Source organism: Tachypleus tridentatus, chromosome 7, assembly GCF_004210375.1.
Source record: "Tachypleus tridentatus isolate NWPU-2018 chromosome 7, ASM421037v1, whole genome shotgun sequence".
Taxonomy (NCBI): Eukaryota; Metazoa; Arthropoda; class Merostomata; order Xiphosura; family Limulidae; genus Tachypleus; species Tachypleus tridentatus.
Window position 1 is genome coordinate 127144364 of NC_134831.1, and position 20517 is coordinate 127164880.

The window sequence follows — 20517 nt, forward strand, 5'->3', positions numbered from 1 at the left end:
CAGGTCAAAGGAACACAGCGCTCTCTATCTCAAGGTGTGGTATTCCCGTATTTAGGATAATGTATATTCTGCATGATTTGGTAAGTAGGTGTGAAGTCAGATAATTTTTTTAATATTTAGGTTTTACAGTAACGTAATTAATTTTAGGTGACATAATATCATAACTTCTAGAAAGGATGATTGCAATTGCTTTATTAAAATCAAGTAGATAAAATCTATGTATTTATGTGTGTGTGTTTTCTTATAGCAAAGCCACATCAGGCTATCTGCTGAGCCCACCAAGGGGAATTGAATCCCTGATTTTAGCGATGTAAATCTGTAGACTTAGGGTTGTACTAGCGGGGGCGAATAAAATCTACCTACAGTATTCGTAATGTTTTATTAGTTAAAATTATTATATACATAGTAACTATAATACAGTTTCGCGAAGCTCAGAATTACTAAGAGTAATTCTATGAAAACAGGAAGTGCAAAAAACGTGAATATTTAATTACTTTTACCGTAACCCTATTCTACACTTTAGTTTTCTATTATGTCAAGCATAATTCCGTATATTTTCATGCACGTAACTTGTAGCTGTATTTCCATTCAAGAAGACATACTTGGAAAGTGCAAAGTGTAAAAAACAGGATCAACTTTCAACGGATGCGAAAGCATAAGATATTTTAGTCATGTCGGACTAAGAAACTTTGTATGACTGTTTCAAATACAAACTAAGTATTTTTGCTTGAGAAAGCACGTAGACTTAATACAATGTAAATAGTCCAGTGACTTTTCATAATACTTTGAAATAAAAGTACATATTTGCTGCCAATAAAGAAACACAAAATAAAACTTTAAGTTGTGGATTTTGGCTCTCAAAGAGAGAGCTAAGTGTCAAAAACATAAGCATCACGTCGTAATTGTCGATAAAACAAGAACTTATTTGTTTTTGAATTTCGCGCAAAGCTACACATGGGCTATCTGCGTTAACCGTCCCTAATTTAGCAGTGTAAGATTAGACAGAAGACAGCTAGTCATCCCTACCCACCGCCAACTCTTGGACTTCTCTTTTACCAACGAATAGTGGGATTGACTGACATATTATAATGCCCCCACGGCTGAAAGGACGAGCATGTTTGGTGCGAGGGGCATTAGAACCAGCGACCCTCGGATTACGAATCTAACTCCTTAACCCACCTGGCCATGCCGGGCTACTTGTGGTAGATAAAAAATAGATCTGACACGATATTTTAATAAGTGTTTGACTTTCAACCGGTGATGGGAGAATTAAAAAGAGTGTGAAAAAAAGTTTAAAATAACCTGCAGTTATCATAGCTGTTCTCACACATTTTTCACCTATTTGTTTTTAATGCTTCGCCAGGTTTAACCATAAATAATACTGTTGGTTAAATGTATTTACACTTTTGCTTCTTGCGATTAAATATTCATTTTTATCTTTTTATTTCGTTGTTTATAAGTGAATTAACAAAACATTCAAGCTGTTCTTTTAGTTCTTATTTTGGCCCGGCATGGCTAAGTGGGTTAAGTCGTAATCCGAGGGTCGATGGTTTGAATCCCCGTCACACCGAACATGATCGCTCTCTCAGCCGTGAGGATATTATAATGTGACGGTCAATCCCACTATTCGTTGGTGAAAGAGTAGCCCAAGAGTTGGCGGTGAGTGGTGAAGACTAGCTGCCTTCCCTCTAGTCTTACACTGCTAAATTAGGGACGGCTAGCACAGATAGCGCTCGTGTAGCATTGTGCGAAATTCAAAAACAAACAAACAAAAAGATATTGAAATTTTTCAAACTGTCACTTGGTTTCTTCGTATTTAAAGTGTAGAGTAGAGGAAACCGAGTTCCTATCAAAAGGAAATTGTTCGATTCAGATATGTTTAAAGTAGGATTTTGCAAAACTTTTAGATAAGTTAAAATCCCGAGTTTTTAAATGTTGCTTAATAAAGAATTCTAGTTCGCGAAGAAACTCGAGAAAATCGATTTAATTTACTAACTGTTTATAAATATTTTGAGAAAAACAAATAGATAAAGTTTTATTAGTAAAAGAAAAATTTATGTAGTTGGAGCTGCTCTTTGTTTCAGCTTAGTAAAATCTATAACTGGTAACAGTATTTATTGCTACGGATTATTTGTTTGAACTGTTTTTTGTTTGTTTACGTTACGATGTTCTTAATCTATAGGACAAACGTTTCATTAAGCAGCTGCATATATTTATTATTAATTATTTTGCATATAACGTGTTCTCGAAAGTGACTTGGAAGTGACTAAGCTAGCATATTTGATAAGACATGTATATGTAATAATGTCTTGCTTAGAAATAATAAATGACATATCCTCAATTTTACCCTCATTTTGTACACTTTTATATTGAACCAGTGTGGATAACACACCATGAACCAATGTGGATAACACACCATGGAATAAAACGAACTGTTTCATAAAATACTTTTATTGCCGTTCTAAAAAACGTCTTTTGCGTGTATAAACTAATCATATTAATACGTTCACTTCAACTGGTGATCGAACGATCATTAATATTTTTTCGTACTTTCATATTCGTAATTATGTTTTTCACTTTTGAAAATGAAACAATTGGTTTGGTTTATTTTGAATTTTGTGCAAAGTTACTCGAGGGCTATCTGCGCCAGCCGTTCCTAATTTAGCAGTGTAAGACTAGAGGGAAGGCAGCTAGTCTTCACCACTCACCGCAAACTCTAGGGCTACTTTTTTACCAACAAATAGTGGGATTGACCGTAACATTATAACATCCTCACGGCTGAAAGGGCGAGCATGTTCGATGTGACGGGGATTCGAACCCAAAAAATGAAAGAAAGAAAAAAAGGTAACGGATAAGTCCTAATTATTGACTAGTTTTAATTAATTCCTCTGAGAAATATACGATTATGGGTTTTCCTGAGGAAAGTTTAAACAGTTATCAACTCACTTTAAACCTTAAGATAAATAATTATTTTTGTTTGCTGACTTATATTATAGACTAGTTTGTATGTTATGAACTAGATAGATATAGAAAGTTTATTCTATCTTTTCTTGGGTGCGGTACGGCCAAGTGTCTTAAGGCCGTACTAGTAATCCGAAGATCGCGGGTTCGAATCTCGTCGCACCAAACATTTTCGCCCTCCCATCCGTGGAGGCGTTATAATGTCATGGTCAATCTTTGATAAAAGAGTAGCCAAAGAGTTGGCGGTGGGTGGTAATGACTAGCTGATTTCCCTCTTGTCTTACACTGCTAAATTAGGGACGGCTAGCGCAGATAGCCCTCGAGTAGCTTTGCGCGAAATTAAAAAACAACAACTGTCTTTACTTCTCATACATGAATCATGTCTTATTATTTTTGTGTTATACCAGTTCGTTGCATATTTGTCTTTTCTGGTTGATGGGCTATTGTTAATCTATCAATGTTCTCTTGTCTTCTATGTCTGTTATATTTCTGAACTCTAACTCTTATTAGTCTCTTTATTTGTCCAGTTTATTAGAACACACATTCAAGGGGTGTAGTATATGTCCTTCATTGAGTCTTTGAGTGGATTAATTCCGACTGAATACACAATGTGTTACGGACCGAAAAACCCTCTTATTGACGCTCCAGTGATTACAATGATTCAAATAGTCAATAACAGTGTAGTTTAATCCCACTACTTCACCATAATATGGTGAAAACAATTTTAAAAGTTACCATTACAACACCAAAAATTAGGAACGATTGGATTATATATACAGCTTGATGTGAATTTCAGCAAAAGAAAAGATAAAAAGAGCTTGAGAAATTGTTATCAGATTATCTTAATTTACTCTTTATGGGTTTCAAATCAAACTTGTTTACAAATAACGTAAAAATTGTTTATATCCCGACATAGTTGAGGTAAATCATTTTTATTTTTTTGTCTGCTACTTCTGGTTTACTTTAGTTTTATTAATTGAGAATTTTAAGTCACAAACTTTATGTTTTGTTTTGTTTTTAACTTTACGCAAAGTTACACGAGGACTAATCTGCACTACCCGTCCTTAATTTTGCAGTGTAAGACCACAGAGAAAGCAGCTAGTCATCATCACCCACCGCAAACTGTTGGGCTACCCTTTTACCAATTTATAGTGGGATTGAACATCGCATTATAAAGATGCCACCACTGTAAAAGGAGAACATGTTTGGCGTGATGGGGATTCGAATCCATAACTCTTAGATTGCGAATAAAGCGCCCTAACAATCTGGCCATGACAGTCCCGATGTGAAGTCACCCGTGCTACACATGATATTAAATGCCACTTTGAGTGTCGTTATTAGGTGTATTAATACCCACATCCATGCTGCAGGTCCGTATTACATTCACTGTGAAGTATCTTCTGATGCCATACACACAGAGATGAATGAAAAACCCTGCTTCATATATAAACACTGCAGTGATTACAATGTTCTGAGTAAAAACAGTTTGTTGCCTTGTAGTGATCAAGTAATAAAAGTGTTTAAGCATTGAATTACATTAGCTATATTAACAATTGACAAATAAATTATCTTGCTTGAAAGTTACAGGTCTTCTAACAACTTCGGCCTTTTTTAAAGACTAAATACATAATATATAATTAGGTGTATTTAAAGCGAATTTTAAATTTGAATGTAACAAAAATTTGCACTTTCAATAACGTAAAAAAACGCATATCACAGTAAAGACTTCGTATTAGTTATAAGAGACGGAGACGGCCTAGTTGTAAAAGACAGAGAAGGCCTAGTTGTTAGTGACAGAGATGATCTAGATGTAAAACATAGAGATGGCCTAGCTGTAAGAGACAGAAATGGCTTAGCTGTGAGCGACAGAGATAGCTGTGATAACGAAATTCATTCGCTAATGATACTTTCTTCTCTGTATGTTTAATTTGCATGAGTTCTAAAAAAATATGTTTTCTCAGATGTGCACACTAAAGCTGTGAAACAAAGAAACTTATCTGATCTTGAATCGTGTAACTATTGAATACATATATTACAATGATGGCTTATGCCTGGTCTCGAGCACTTATTCTTCCTAAATTTTACAAATTTTTAGTGCATTAAACGTTTAAAACACGTCAAGTACTCATCACAGTTCTCTGGTACTGAGAGCAAGTAAACATAAAGTGACGTAAGCTATAACTTGTTCTTATGGTGCGTGACACTACGAAATGTATGATATGTCATTTAAAGTACTAACAACTTGTTTATTGTTGTAATTTTCGTTGTCGTTTTTGAGGTACAAAATATGAGTGTCGCTATTCACAAAATAATATGTCTTTGTATTGTTGTTCTGTGTCTACCTTACACTGTTAACGTAGACCAGAACAACCTAGCTCGCATCAAAACTTAACTCCAACTTATACAGAGTACAATACATTTTTCATCACTTGGATACCCTCGTTGTTAATGATATATTCGGTTTCTATCCCAGTTAATACCTCATGATGTTTCGCCAACTGAGAAAATATAAGATAATTTAAATTTGATATTAAGGACATAATGCGAAACAATTTCCTTAATTAAAGTACAATAATAAAAAATAAAAGTATATATATATATATTAAACAGTTTATTGTTTGTTTTTTGAATTTCGCGCAGAGCTACTCGAGGGCTATCTGCGCTAGCCGTCCCTAATTTAACAGTATAAGACTAGAGGGAAAGCAGCTAGTCATTACCACCCATCGCCAACGGCATGGCCAAGTGTGTTAAGGCGTTCCCCTCGTAATTCGAGGGCCGCTGGTTCGAATCCCGGTCGTACTAAACATCCTCGCGCTTTCAGCCGTGGGGGCGTTATAATGTGACAGTCAATCCCACTATTCCTTAGTAAAAAAAGTAGCCGAAGAGTTGGCGGTAGGTTGTGATGACTAGCTGCCTTCCCTCTAGTCTTACACTGCTAAATTAGGGACGGCTAGCGCAGATAGCCCTCGAGTAGCTTTGCGCGAAATTCAAAAACAAACAAACTTAGGTTTTAATATAAACAAACACGTATTGCAAGCATTCAAATAAGCAAACTGAAGTATTTATTCTTTTTATTTTACAGCTCAAAGTATATTTAAGTGAGCTAATTGCTTAGCTAGATATAAACCATGCTTTTATTTTACCACCCATTTTTAGTAACTTTTAGTTTACAAAGATATTGCATGTGAACAAAGACAAACAATAAATATGCAGAAAATCCAACGGTCGCAACACAAACATATAAAAGAAGTCTGATAGCCACAAGGAATCACAAATTTTGTGACTTAGTAAAAAATCTAATAATTATGTCAACAGTTAGAAAATATGCGCTTAAAAGGAAATGTTACATTTTTAGAGATCTCAAAATCTGAGACGCAGAATTATCATGATAACAATACCAACGATTTCACAGTCTATATCTAAAAACAAACACAATAACAATAGTAAAAGTCATAAAATTTACGACTCAGAAAAAATAGTTTAACAATATCATAGATCACAAAGTTTGCAACTGGAACAATATATATATATATACAACAATACCAAACTAACAAACCTTACGCCAGAAAGAATAATATGGAATAACACCACTGAGCAGTAAGTTTAAATTAACACTCTAATAATATATTAAAGTATTACTAGTATCAAGTACACGATTTTTCTAAAGTATTACTAGTACCAAGTAAATCGTTGTTTCTAAAGTATTACTAGTATCAAGTACACAATTTTTCTAAAGTATCACTAGTACCAAGTACACCGTTGTTTCTAAAATATTACTAGTACCAAGTATACTGTTGTTTTTATTAAAGTATTACTAGTACAAAGTATACTGTTGTTTCTAAAGTATTACTAGTACCAAGTATACTGCTGTTTTTATTAAAGTATTACTAGTACAAAGTAAATCGTTGTTTCTAAAATATTACTAGTACCAAGTATACTGTTGTTTTTATTAAAGTATTACTAGTACAAAGTAAATCGTTGTTTCTAAAATATTACTAGTACCAAGTATACTGTTGTTTTTATTAAAGTATTACTAGTACAAAGTAAATCGTTGTTTCTAAAGTATTACTAGTACCAAGTATACTGTTGTTTTTATTAAAGTATTAGTAGTACACAAGTAAATCGTTGTTTCTAAAGTATTACTAGTGTCAAGTATACTGTTGTTTTTATTAAAGTATTACTAGTACAAAGTAAATCGTTGTTTCTAAAGTATTACTAGTACCAAGTATACTGTTGTTTTTATTAAAGTATTAGTAGTACACAAGTAAATCGTTGTTTCTAAAGTATTACTAGTGTCAAGTACCCCGTTGTTTATAAAGTATTAACATTAATCAATATTAATTACTTTTGTGTATTGTACAAATACGTTTAATACCCATCATTGTTCTATTGAACCTTGAATTTCTATATTTTCTTCACGCGTCAAAAAGTAGTTCAAATGTGAGACAGAAAATCACGGACGTGAACAAAGCCAACAGGAAACAAAATACAATATAAAATTCCGGTCAAATTCATAGCACGTGTCGACACGGAAAACAAGATTCAAAACTATGCCAGGTATCGGTAGAATAACTGTAGTTTTTACGAGATAATGTTCTACTGAACATGATGTACCTTCACATGTATACGTTCTTTTAACAGAAAAAAACTTATAACAAGATTTATTTAGATTTTAAACAACAACCAATAATATCAAACTACTTACAAATTAGTGACGATTAGTGACAACATGAAATACATCTTAAATTTCGTAGACTAAACGGACAGGTTAGACCACTGTTTCCAAAGATGTGGCTTGGCAAGTCCAGATGGTTAAGAGCTCGACTCGTAATCAGAGGGTCGCGGGTTCGAATCCCTGTCACAACAGTATGCTCGCCTTTTAGCCGTGGGGGCATTATAATGTGACGGTTAATCCTACTATTCGATGGTAAAAGAGTAGCCCAAGAATTGGTAGTGGGTGATGAGGATTAGCTGCCTTCCCTCTAGTCTTACACTGCTAAATTAGGGGCAGCCAGTGCAGATAGCCCTTGAGTAGCTTTGCACGAAATTCAAAAAACAAACAAACAATCCAAAGATGTAAATCACGAGCGTGTATGGGTCGTAGCGACAGCCAATGAGATTACTAGTTCACGATGATAGTTAGGCCAATTTTGTTCTGGATTAAAAGAAAAAAATACCTCTTAAAATTGCCCTGGGAAGAAATTGGTTACCATATTGTTCTGGTTACTCTCATGAGACGGGTTGATTTTAACACTTAAAATGTGGTTACGCTGGGGGAGACGTTTGGAAAACAATGGGTAAGACTGCTCTAGTGTTTAGATATCACCGTTTCGTTCCTAATTTTATCTGCTAATGGAAGTAAAAGCACTCACTAAGTAGCATCAGTCGCCACAAGGATTCTTCTCGGCATTGAGCAAAGAAACGTGATTGGCTGCTACTCTTATTGTGCATCAGAAGATGTAAATACGGAGTGTATTAAGCGCAATCGCCTCTCGAACTTTCAACATTGGGGTTTGCACATCTATACACTAATAGTAACTCTTTTTTTTTAAGGAGATTTGTGTGTTAAAATAGGGTTATGCGTGTATGTATATGACTGCTAAACTGCACTGTGAACACGGACTCGTAATGTTAAAATAGGGTTATGCGTGTATGTATATGACTGCTAAACTGCACTGTGAACACGGACTCGTAATGTTAAAATAGGGTTATGCGTGTATGTATATGACTGCTAAACTGCACTGTGAACACGGACTCGTAATGTTAAAATAGGGTTATGCGTGTATGTATATGACTGCTAAACTGCACTGTGAACACGGACTCGTAATGTTAAAATAGGGTTATGCGTGTATGTATATGACTGCTAAACTGCACTGTGAACATGGACTCGTAATGTTAAAATAGGGTTATGCGTGTATGTATATGACTGCTAAACTGCACTGTGAACACGGACTCGTAACAGTGCGATAAGTGCAACTAGCGAAAATAAACGAGTTAATAATAACTCATGAATTGGACATAGCACGAAAAGGGTATGTTAATTAAAATGCGGACATCAGACAAAATCTAATATACTACGATTAATGCAAAAAAAGGATAAACAGGGTTATTACCTAGGACTTGTTAATAATGAAAAAAAAAAAGGAACAATTCCTGAGAGGAAGGAAGAGGTCTACTCTGAACCTGAGTCCGGTATGGTCAGGTGGTTAAGGCACTCGACTCGTAATAAGAGGGTCGCGGATTCGAATCCCCGTCTCACAAAACCTGCTTGCCCTTTCAGCCGTGGGGGCTTAATAATATTACGATCAATCCCACTACTCGTTGGTAAAAGAGTAGCCCAAGAGTTGGCGGTGAGTGGTGATGACAATTTCCTTCCCTCTAGTTTTACACTGTTCAATTAAGGACGGCTAGCGCAGATGATCTTCGTGTAGCTTTGCGCGAAATTCAAAACAAACAAACAAAAAAAGGCTGTTTCTGGTCTTCTCTGGTCCTAAACATGGGCTGATTACAATGAAGACGAAGATAGCATACAAACCATTAGGTTACGGTGGTTAATGTGGGATGAAACTTCTTACTTTAAAAATATTGAAAATAATGTATAATTCTAAGAGCAGGTTTCCTGAATAATTAAGATATATCTAAAAATATGAATAAAATGAAAGTAAACATGTTTTCATTTCTTGAAATTCGAATTGTAAGACTATGAATAATATGAGAACATGGAATCACAATTTTTGTTTCTGTTTCTTCATAGGCCCGGCATGGCCAAGCGTGTTAAGGCGTGCGACAAGTAATCAGAGGGGCGCGGGTTTGAATCTCGGTTGCACCAAATATGCTCGTCCTTCCAGCCGTGGGGCGTTATAATGTGACGGTCAATCCCACTATTCGTTGGTAAAAGAGTAGCCCAAGAGTTGGCGGTGGGTGGTGATGACTATCTGCCTTCCCTCTGGTCTTACACTGCTAAATTAGGGACGGCTAGCGCAGATAGCCCTCGAGTAGCTTTGCGCGAAATTCAAAACAATACAAAACAATACAATACACTTTATTTTTTTATCTTTAAGACCTAAAGCACGTTTTCATTATCAAAAGGTTGAACTACATACGTTGATAAGACCTACTGCAAAATCTTATATGTATATTAATAATCATTAAACATCTTAGCTTATTGTTAATAGCAAAAATACAGTTTGATTACTACAATATCCAGGACTTGTCTTATCAAATATATTAAAAGTAGGAAAAAATTTGAAAGTAAAGACATATTTTTCAATACAGAAGTTTAATCGATGCAGTTTATCAACTCATCGGTATACATTTTTGAAGATATAACTTTTGATCTATTGGTGTACATTATTGAAGCACTATGTTCTGAATCACTGGTATACATTTTTGAACCCATACCTTCTAGATGATTGGTATACATTTTTGAACCCATACCTTCTAAATGATTGGTATACATTTTCTGACCTATTAATATATGTCTTTGAAGCTGACTGTTTCTTTGCAGTTCACATATTAAGACTTTTCTTCGAAATTTAGTACATAGTTACGCACAGATCCATCTGCGTACAGGTACCACTAATTTTAAACTGATGGAATAAAAAGAGAGTACAAGAGCAGCTGCAGCTATTGTCAATTCTTGGGCTACATCTGACAAAATAATATGATTTTCATACGTTAATAGCATAACCGTAGTCTCAAAATGAGAACCACGTTTTGGGGTCGAAGACCCTCTAACTATAAATCCTTGGATTTACTGTCGTGGGCGTGTTAACATGAAATATTTTTTTTAAACCTCGAACTGTTTGTGATTTGTTTGTTTGTTTTGAATTTCGTGCAAAGCTACACGAGGACCATCTACGCTACCCATCCCAAATTTAACAGTGTAAGACAAGAGGGAAGGCAGTTGTCAATACTACCCACCGCCAACTCTTGGGCTTCTCTTTTACCAGTGGGATTAAACGTCACATAATAACACTCAAACCAATGAAAGGACGAGCATGTGTGGTGTGACGGGGATTCAAAGCTGCGACTCTCAGAGTGCGAGTCAAGCACCCTAAACACCTGGCTATGCCGGGCCCTAACTGTTCCTGAATGTTCTATGTGCATTCTTTAGTTATTAAGAATTAAGTGTAACGTTAATTCAGTTGATGTTTCAAGTACATTTTAATAATAGTCAAAAAACAAAACAACCTGAATGGTGCTTTCAGAACATTTCAATGAAAACAAAACAATTAGCACGAATACTCTAAAATCCAGAAAACTTCTGCACGTGTCTTGTGTAGGAAACTAATGTTTGTCTGCCGTTTTGTGTCAGACGACTTGTCTGATTCTAAATGCTAGACGACTGCTGATGTATTTTATTGAACAAACGGTTTTTTATCTCGTAAAAATGTTTGCCTCGCGACTTGTGGTAAATAAATCTCCCTGATTTATGTCGTTTAAAAAGTTTCGTGTTTTGAGCTAGGGAACACTTACTTGACTACGAAACACACTGTTGACATGAACGTGCTTTGAAAACAATGTAAGAAAACCCATACATTGAATAAGTGAAGTGAGGTAAAATGTCATTGCCCACTATTCAGTTCTTTATACGAAAAATCGACACATAATAGTAAGTTTATTTATCATTATTATTATGACTCTCACCGAGTTATGTTGTAAGCTATGCCGATAAAGGGTGGTCATTCCTCGAAACCGATAAGGTTAATTGGCAGTGGGTGAATCAAATAATATAATAAGAATTATCTAGAAACTCACGTGGTCGTGAAATTGTAGCTTCGATCGCTTTTTAATTTTAAAGACTTATATGTGTTAAAGGAATATGCTTAATAACTATCAATTATATATATATCTATTGAACTTTGAAATCACGCGTGTTTTATAGAAAAGGACTCGAAATTTTAAAGCCCAGAAAATATAAATTAAGAAAAACATTATTAAGAAAAACATGCAAGTAAACATTATGAAAATGGAAATTATTAGACGTGAGCACCCACATAAATCTTTCATATTTTTTACATAATTATTTCCTGCAAATTTTTCTGACTAATTTTTCCTTCAGTATATTTCATTTCATCTGTGGCCCGAGCATTGCCTCATAATATAGCATCACAGGATATGGATCGAAAGATCCGGGGTTCAAGATCCTGGTGAATAAGCTCCGCACATTTAACTGAGTGCTTTATTACCAGTTGATCCTCTAATGAACTTTCTTGAAACGGATAAAGGTGTTATTGTTGGCGGCAAATGTGACAGATTTGTGATTTAATTTCAGAATTATGGGCATTATGTTTAATTCAAAGAGGTCACTAACCTGTTTATGAGGGGACGTACAGATTGAAACTTCTAGTTCTATTAATAGTTGTCCAAGGATAAACTACGGCCCGGCATGGTCAAGTGTTTAGGGCGCTCGACTCGTAATCTGAGGGTCGCGGGTTTGAATCCCCGTCACACCGAACATGATCGCTCTCTCAGCCGTGAGGATATTATAATATGACGGTTAATCCTACTATTCGATGGTAAAAGGGTAGCCCAAGAATTGGTAGTGGGTGATGACTAGCTGCCTTCCCTCTAGTCTTACACTGCAAAACTAGGGACGGCTGGCGCAGATAACCTTCGTGTAGCTTTGCACGAAATTCAAAAACAAACAAACAATCCAAAGATGTAAATCACGAGCGTGTATGGGGTCGTAGCGACAGCCAATGAGATTACTAGTTCACGATGATAGTTAGGCCAATTTTTGTTCTGGATTAAAAGAAAAAAAATACCTCTTAAAATTGCCCTGGGAAGAAATTGGTTACCATATTGTTCTGGTTACTCTCATGAGACGGGTTGATTTTTAACACTTAAAATGTGGTTACACTGGGGGAGACGTTTGGAAAACAATAGGTAAGACTGCTCTAGTGTTTAGATATCACCGTTTCGTTCCTAATTTTATCTGCTAATGGAAGTAAAAGCACTCACTAAGTAGCATCAGTCGCCACAAGGATTCTTCTCGGCATTGAGCAAAGAAACGTGATTGGCTGCTACTCTTATTGTGCATCAGAAGATGTAAATACGGAGTGTATTAAGCGCAATTGCCTCTCGAACTTTCAACATTGGGGTTTGCACATCTACACACTAATAGTAACTCTTTTTTTTTTAAGGAGATTTGTGTGTTAAAATAGGGTTATGCGTGTATGTATATGACTGCTAAACTGCACTGTGAACATGGACTCGTAACAGTGCGATAAGTGCAACTAGCGAAAATAAACGAGTTAATAATAACTCATGAATTGGACATAGCACGAAAAGGGTATGTTAATTAAAATGTGGACATCAGACAAAATGTAATATACTACGATTAATGCAACAAAAGGATAAACAGGGTTATTACCTACGACTTGTTAATAATGAAAAAAAAAAGAACAATTCCTGAGAGGAAGGAAGAGGTCTACTCTGAACCTGAGTCCGGTATGGTCAGGTGGTTAAGGCACTCGACTCGTAATAAGAGGGTCGCGGATTCGAATCCCCGTCTCACAAAACATGCTTGCCCTTTCAGCCGTGGGGGCTTAATAATATTACGATCAATCCCACTACTCGTTGGTAAAAGAGTAGCCCAAGAGTTGGCGGTGAGTGGTGATGACAATTTCCTTCCCTCTAGTTTTACATTGTTTAATTAAGACCGGCTAGCGCAGATGATCTTCGTGTAGCTTTGCGCGAAATTCAAAACAAACAAACAAAAGGCTGTTTCTGGTCTTCTCTGGTCCTAAACATTGGCTGATTACAATGAAGACGAAGATAGCATACAAACCATTAGGTTACGGTGGATAATGTGGGATGAAACTTCTTACTTTAAAAATATTGAAAATAATGTATAATTCTAAGAGCAGGTTTCCTGAAGAATTAAGATATATCTAAAAATATGAATAAAATGAAAGTAAACATGTTTTCATTTCTTGAAATTCGAATTGTAAGAGTATGAATAATATGAGAACATGGAATCACAATTTTTGTTTCTGTTTCTTCATAGGCCCGGCATGACCAAGCGTGTTAAGGCGTGCGACAAGTAATCAGAGGGGCGCGGGTTTGAATCTCGGTTGCACCAAATATGCTCGCCCTTCCAGCCGTGGGGGCGTTATAATGTGACGGTCAATCCCACTATTCGTTGGCAAAAGAGTAGCCCAAGAGTTGGCGGTGGGTGGTAATGACTAGCTGCCTTCCCTCTGGTCTTACACTGCTAAATTAGGGACGGCTTGTGCAGATAACCCTCGAGTAGCTTTGTGCGAAATTCAAAACAATACAATACACTTTATTTTTTTATCTTTAAGACCTAAAGCACGTTTTCATTATCAAAAAGTTGAACTACATACGTTGATAAGACCTACTGCAAAATCTTATATGTATATTAATAATCATTAAACATCTTAGCTTATTGTACATAGCAAAAATACAGTTTGATTACTTCAATATCAGTTGTATCCAGGCCTTGTCTTATCAAATATATTAAAAGTAGGAAAAAATTTGAAAGTAAAGACATATTTTTCAATACCGAAGTTTAATCGATGCAGTTTATCAACTCATCGGTATACATTTTTGAAGATATAACTTCTGATCTATTGGTATACATTTTTGAACCCATACCTTCTAAATGATTGGTATACATTTTTGAACCCATACCTTCTAGATGATTGGTATACATTTTCTGACCTATTAATATATGTCTTTGAAGCTGACTGTTTCTTTGCAGTTCACATATTAAGACTTTTCTTCGAAATTTAGTACATAGTTACGCACAGATCCATCTACGTACAGGTACCACTAATTTTAAACTGATGGAATAAAAAGAGAGTACAAGAGCAGCTGCAGCTATTGTCAATTCTTGGGCTATATCTGACAAAATAATAGGATTTTCATTACGTTAATAGCATAACCGTAGTCTCAGAATGAGAACCACGTTTTGGGGACGAAGACCCTCTAACCATAAATCCTTGGATTTACTGTCGTGGGCGTATTAACATGAAATTTTTTTTTAAACCCCGAACTGTTTGTGATTTGTTTGTTTGTTTTGAGTTTCGTGCAAAGCTACACGAGGACCATCTACGCTACCCATCCCAAATTTAACAGTGTAAGACAAGAGGGAAGGCAGTTGTCATCACTACCCACCGCCAACTCTTGGGCTTCTCTTTTACCAGTGGGATTAAACGTCACATAATAACACTCAAACCACTGAAAGGACGAGCATGTGTGGTGTGACGGGGATTCAAAGCTGCGACTCTCAGAGTGCGAGTCAAGCACCCTAAACACCTGGCTATGCCGGGCCCTAACTGTTCCTGAATGTTCTATGTGCATTCTTTAGTTATTAAGAATTAAGTGTAACGTTAATTCAGTTGATGTTTCAAGTACATTTTAATGATAGTCAAAAAACAAAACACTTAACCTGGATGGTGCTTTCAGAACATTTCAATGAAAACAAAACAATTAGCACGAATACTCTAAAATCCAGAAAACTTCTGCACGTGTAGGAAACTAATGTTTGTCTGCCGTTTTGTGTCAGACGACTTGTCTGATTCTAAATGTTAGACGACTGCTGATGTATTTTATTGAACAAACAGTTTTTTATCTTGTAAAAATGTTTGCCTCGCGACTTGTGGTAAATAAATCTGCCTGATTTATGTCGTTTAAAAAGTTTCGTGTTTTGAGCTAGGGAACACTTACTTGAGTGCGAAACATACTGTTGACATGAACGTGCTTTGAAAACAATGTAAGAAAAACCCATACATTGAATAAGTGAAGTGAGATAAAAATGTCATTGCCCACTATTCTGTTCTTTATATGAAAAATCGACACATAATAGTAAGTTTATTTATCATTATTATTATGACTCATCACCGAGTTATGTTGTAAGCTATGCCGATAAAAGGTGGTTATTCCTCGAAACCGATAAGGTTAATTGGCAGTGGGTGAATCAAATAATATAGTAAGAATTATCTAGAAACTCACGTGGTCGTGAACTTGTAGCTTCGATCGCTTTTTAATTTTAAAGACTTATATGTGTTAAAGGAATATGCTTAATAACTATCAATTATATATATATCTATTGAGCTTTGAAATCACGCGTGTTTTTATAGAAAAGGACTCGAAATTTTAAAGCCCAGAAAAATATAAATTAAGAAAAACATTTAAAGAGTGTGGCCAGGGAACTCCGAACAAAAAACTTTGTTTTTTAAATTAGCCGTAGACACACACACATGAGACACACACAATAATGCAAGTAAACATTATGAAAATGGAAATTATTAGACGTGAGCACCCACATTTCTCTTTCATATTTTTTACATAATTATTTCCTGCGAATTTTTCTGACTAATTTTTTCCTTCAGTATATTTCATTTCATCTGTGGCCCGAGCATTGCCTCATAATATAGCATCACAGGATATGGATCGAAAGATCCGGGGTTCGAGATCCTGGTGAATAAGCTCCGCACATTTAACTGAGTGCTTTATTACCAGTTGATCCTCTAATGAACTTTCTTGAAACGGATAAAGGTGTTATTGTTGGCGGCAAATGTGACAGATTTGTGATTTAATTTCAGAATTATGGGCATTATGTTTAATTCAAAGAGGTCACTAACCTGTTTATGAGGGGACGTACAGATTGAAACTTCTAGTTCTATTAATAGTTGTCCAAGGATAAACTACGGCCCAGCATGGTCAAGTGTTTAGGGCGCTCGACTCGTAATCTGAGGGTCGCGGGTTTGAATCCCCGTCACACCGAACATGATCGCTCTCTCAGCCGTGAGGATATTATAATATGACGGTCAATCCCAGTATTCATTGGTAAAAGAGTAGCCCAAGAGTTGGTGGTGGGTGGAGACGACTGGCTGCCTTCCCTCTAATCTTACACTGCTAATTAGGGACGGCTAGTGCAAGATAACCCTCGCGCATTTTAGAGAGAAATTAGAAAAAAACAACAAAAACAACCTAACGATAGGCTACTACAACAAATAATCATTAAGTTGTAGTTAAAATAACTATCATTAAAGGATATGAGTTTGGTTTTGTTGTTTCGTTGATGTATACAATATAAACACTTGAAACTTAAAACAAATGAATATTTTGTTTGTTTGTTTCAGAATTTTGCGGAAAGCTACACGAAGGCTATCTGTACTAATCCTAATTTAGCAGTGTAAGAATAGAGAGAACACAGCTATTCATCACCACCCACCGCTAACACTTGGGCTACTCTTTTACGAATAGCGGGATTAACCTTCACATTATAACGTCACTACGACTGAAAGAGCGTATATGTTTGGTGTTACGGGGATTCGAACCCTCGACCCTCAGAGTGTGAGTCGAGCGCCCTAACCACCTGGCTATGCCATGCCTGCAAATGACAAAGCGATTGTGCTGCTGAGAAGCTACTATACTCCTAATCAATCTGCTGTTTGTTATTACTTCGTTCAAGTATACTTAATTAACTTATATTTACATTCAAGGACATATTACTAATTATTCTCTTTTACAGAGACAAAAGCGAATTTTTATTTCATTATTCATGTGCTGTTTAACGCCAGTCCGAGGTCGTTTTGTTGGGTTCATTTGAAACATTTGGGTTTTTGTGAGTAAAAAATTGGACTGATCATTTTTGCTTTTAAAAAGAGACTTGTAAATACAGCAAAATTTACTTAAATAAGTTTGAAAACATTTAGCACTTCATTTTTAATATACGTTCTACTGCTGTCGTCTTATTCTCCACCTAGCCTCATTTCAGAAGTTCATTAAATTAACTCAAACAGGGCCCGGCATGGCCAAGCGTGTTAAGGCGCTCGACTCGTAATCCGAGGGTCGCGGGTTCGAATCCCGGTCGCACGAAACATTCTTGCCATTTCAGCTGTGGGGGCGTTATAACGTGACGGTCAATCCAACTATTCGTTGGTTAAAGAGTAGCCCAAGAGTTGGCGGTGGGTGGTGATAACTAGCTGCCTTCCTTCTAGTCTTACACTGCTAAATTAGGGACGGCTAGCGCAGATAACCCTCGAGTAGCTTTGCGCGAAATTCAAAATCAAACAAACAAACAATTAACTGAAACAAAATGTTCTAATAACGTTTATTAATTCACGCGGCAGTTTCAAGTAAAATATACAGAATAACTGTTCATAAAAAATAAAGAAAATATAATGCGACGAAAATAAGAGCTGTTAATTGTTGCATAGTATACTATAACTTACTTTTAATGTAGGTATTTCCACTCCCTGGAATAACCATAAAATATTCGATTCGATTTCGTATCAAATGCACCAGTCTGCTTCAGGTATATAGTTTACAAACTGCACAATATACACTAACTTCTGATTCGCATACACTTTCTAACGCGCTGTTAGAATTCGTAATTCTACACCCACAACAAGAAGAGCTATGAACAACACAGGGAACTCCGTGTTTTGCATACAATTGTGCACGATAGCATCTGGTGTGAATCATGGACAGACTCAACTGTCACTGCACAATACCAGGAACTTTCGTAAAATTATCCTGACCGAAAAACTTAAACAATCAACTTCCCGGGTAACGCTGTCGCGCCTCGTGCGTCCAAACTTGTCCACCTTGATACTATCCAATGATTTCACTGAGTTTACAGTTCCCTTTGCATAAGGCAGCTCAGGGAGCGTGAAGACAAGACGATTCTATGAGGTTACATGTGTATATAAACACACACACTTAAGATACATTTTGGCGGGTACCTGTATTTACTTAGGTTGTGCCTGTGCAGCTTCAGTTTTGGTTCATTTCCTCTAACTGTTGACGTTGTTGGTTAAGCGTGACCGAGCATAGAACACAGTTAACGTCCACTTTTCACCTGTGACTCTATAATAAATGAAATGTTAACAATAGGAACATAAAATATACAGTTGTTTCTATAACACATTAGTATTTCAAATTAACGTAAAATGTTATAATATGTCTTTTTTAATTAGACATCTTTGGGGCATGATTTTGATAGTCTTAAAAATCAGTTGATAACGTAGTGTAACAAAGAAAATATTTATTACGGAACGATCGACTTCTTATTAAATTAACTAGCCGTATTTGAATATCTCAAAAACACTTCAACTAAATATGTTTGTTGTTTTTTTTTATATTGTCTCTGAGCCTTTATATGACTCACCAACAAAAATATTTAATTGTTAGCATCTAAAGAACAGACCTTGTGGCCACATGCAGAAACAAATTAATACACAATACTATTCAATAATAACAGTTATGTTTCATTTATGTTGTATTACATTAAATTTGTATAGTTTACTCCTGATAGAAAAATAGATCATTTCAAATACTTTTGATAAATAGGTTTGACAGACTTGTTTCATTATAACAACAACTAAGAAACCTGGTTCTAAAACAACTTATCCGTCTTATTATATATTACAATGATGATTGTATGAGGTTAAAAACCTTGTTATATTGTAATGATGATTGTATCAGGTTAAAAGCCTTGTTATATTATAATGATGATTGTATCAGGTTAAAAACCTTGTTATATTGTAATGATGATTGTATCAGGTTAAAAACCTTGTTATATTGTAATGATGATTGTATCAGGTTAAAAACCTTGTTATATTGCAATGATGATTGTATCAGGTTAAAAACCTTGTTATATTGTAATGATGATTGTATCAGGTTAAAAACCTTGTTATATTATAATGATGATTGTATCAGGTTAAAAACCTTGTTATATTGTAATGATGATTGTATCAGGTTAAAAACCTTGTTATATTATAATGATGATTGTATCAGGTTAAAAACCTTGTTTTATTATAATGATGATTGTATCAGGTTAAAAACCTTGTTATATTGTAATGATGATTGTATCAGGTTAAAAACCTTGTTATATTGTAATGATGATTTCTCAGGTTAAAAACCTTGCTATATTATAATGATGATTGTATCAGGTTAAAAACCTTGTTATATTATAATGATGATTGTATCAGGTTAAAAACCTTGTTATATTGTAATGATGATTGTATCAGGTTAAAAACCTTGCTATATTATAATGATGATTGTATCAGGTTAAAAACCTTGTTATATTGCAATGATGATTGTATCAGGTTAAAAACCTTGTTATATTGTAATGATGATTGTATCAGGTTAAAAACCTTGTTATATTGTAATGATGATTGTATCAGGTTAAAAGCCTTGTTATATTGTAATGATGATTGTATCAGGTTAAAAACCTTGCTATATTATAATGATGATTGTATCAGGTTAAAAACCTTGTTATATTGTAATGATGATTGTATCAGGTTAAAAACCTTGTTATATTATAATGATGATTGTATCAGGTTAAAAACCTTGTTATATTATAATGATGATTGTATCAGGTTAAAACCTTGTTATATTATAATGATGATTGTATCAGGTTAAAAACCTTGTTATATTACAATGATGATTTCAGGTTAAAACCTTGTTATATTATAATGATGATTGTATCAGGTTAAAAACCTTGTTATATTGTAATGATGATTGTTTCAGGTTAAAAACCTTGTTATATTGTAATGATGATTGTATCAGGTT

At 35.2% G+C, this 20517-nt stretch overlaps 1 protein-coding gene across 1 annotated transcript in view; it reads right to left on the minus strand.

Annotated features, from left to right (window-relative positions):
- LOC143256552 (uncharacterized) overlaps nucleotides 1-18429 on the minus strand; it is a 55436-nt gene extending 37007 nt beyond the window's left edge. Inside the window, exon 1 of the mRNA XM_076513912.1 lies at nucleotides 18174-18429. The gene's annotated coding sequence lies outside the window, so the exon portion shown is untranslated. The remainder of the gene's footprint in view (nucleotides 1-18173) is intronic.
- Between the last annotated feature and the right edge of the window lie 2088 nt (nucleotides 18430-20517).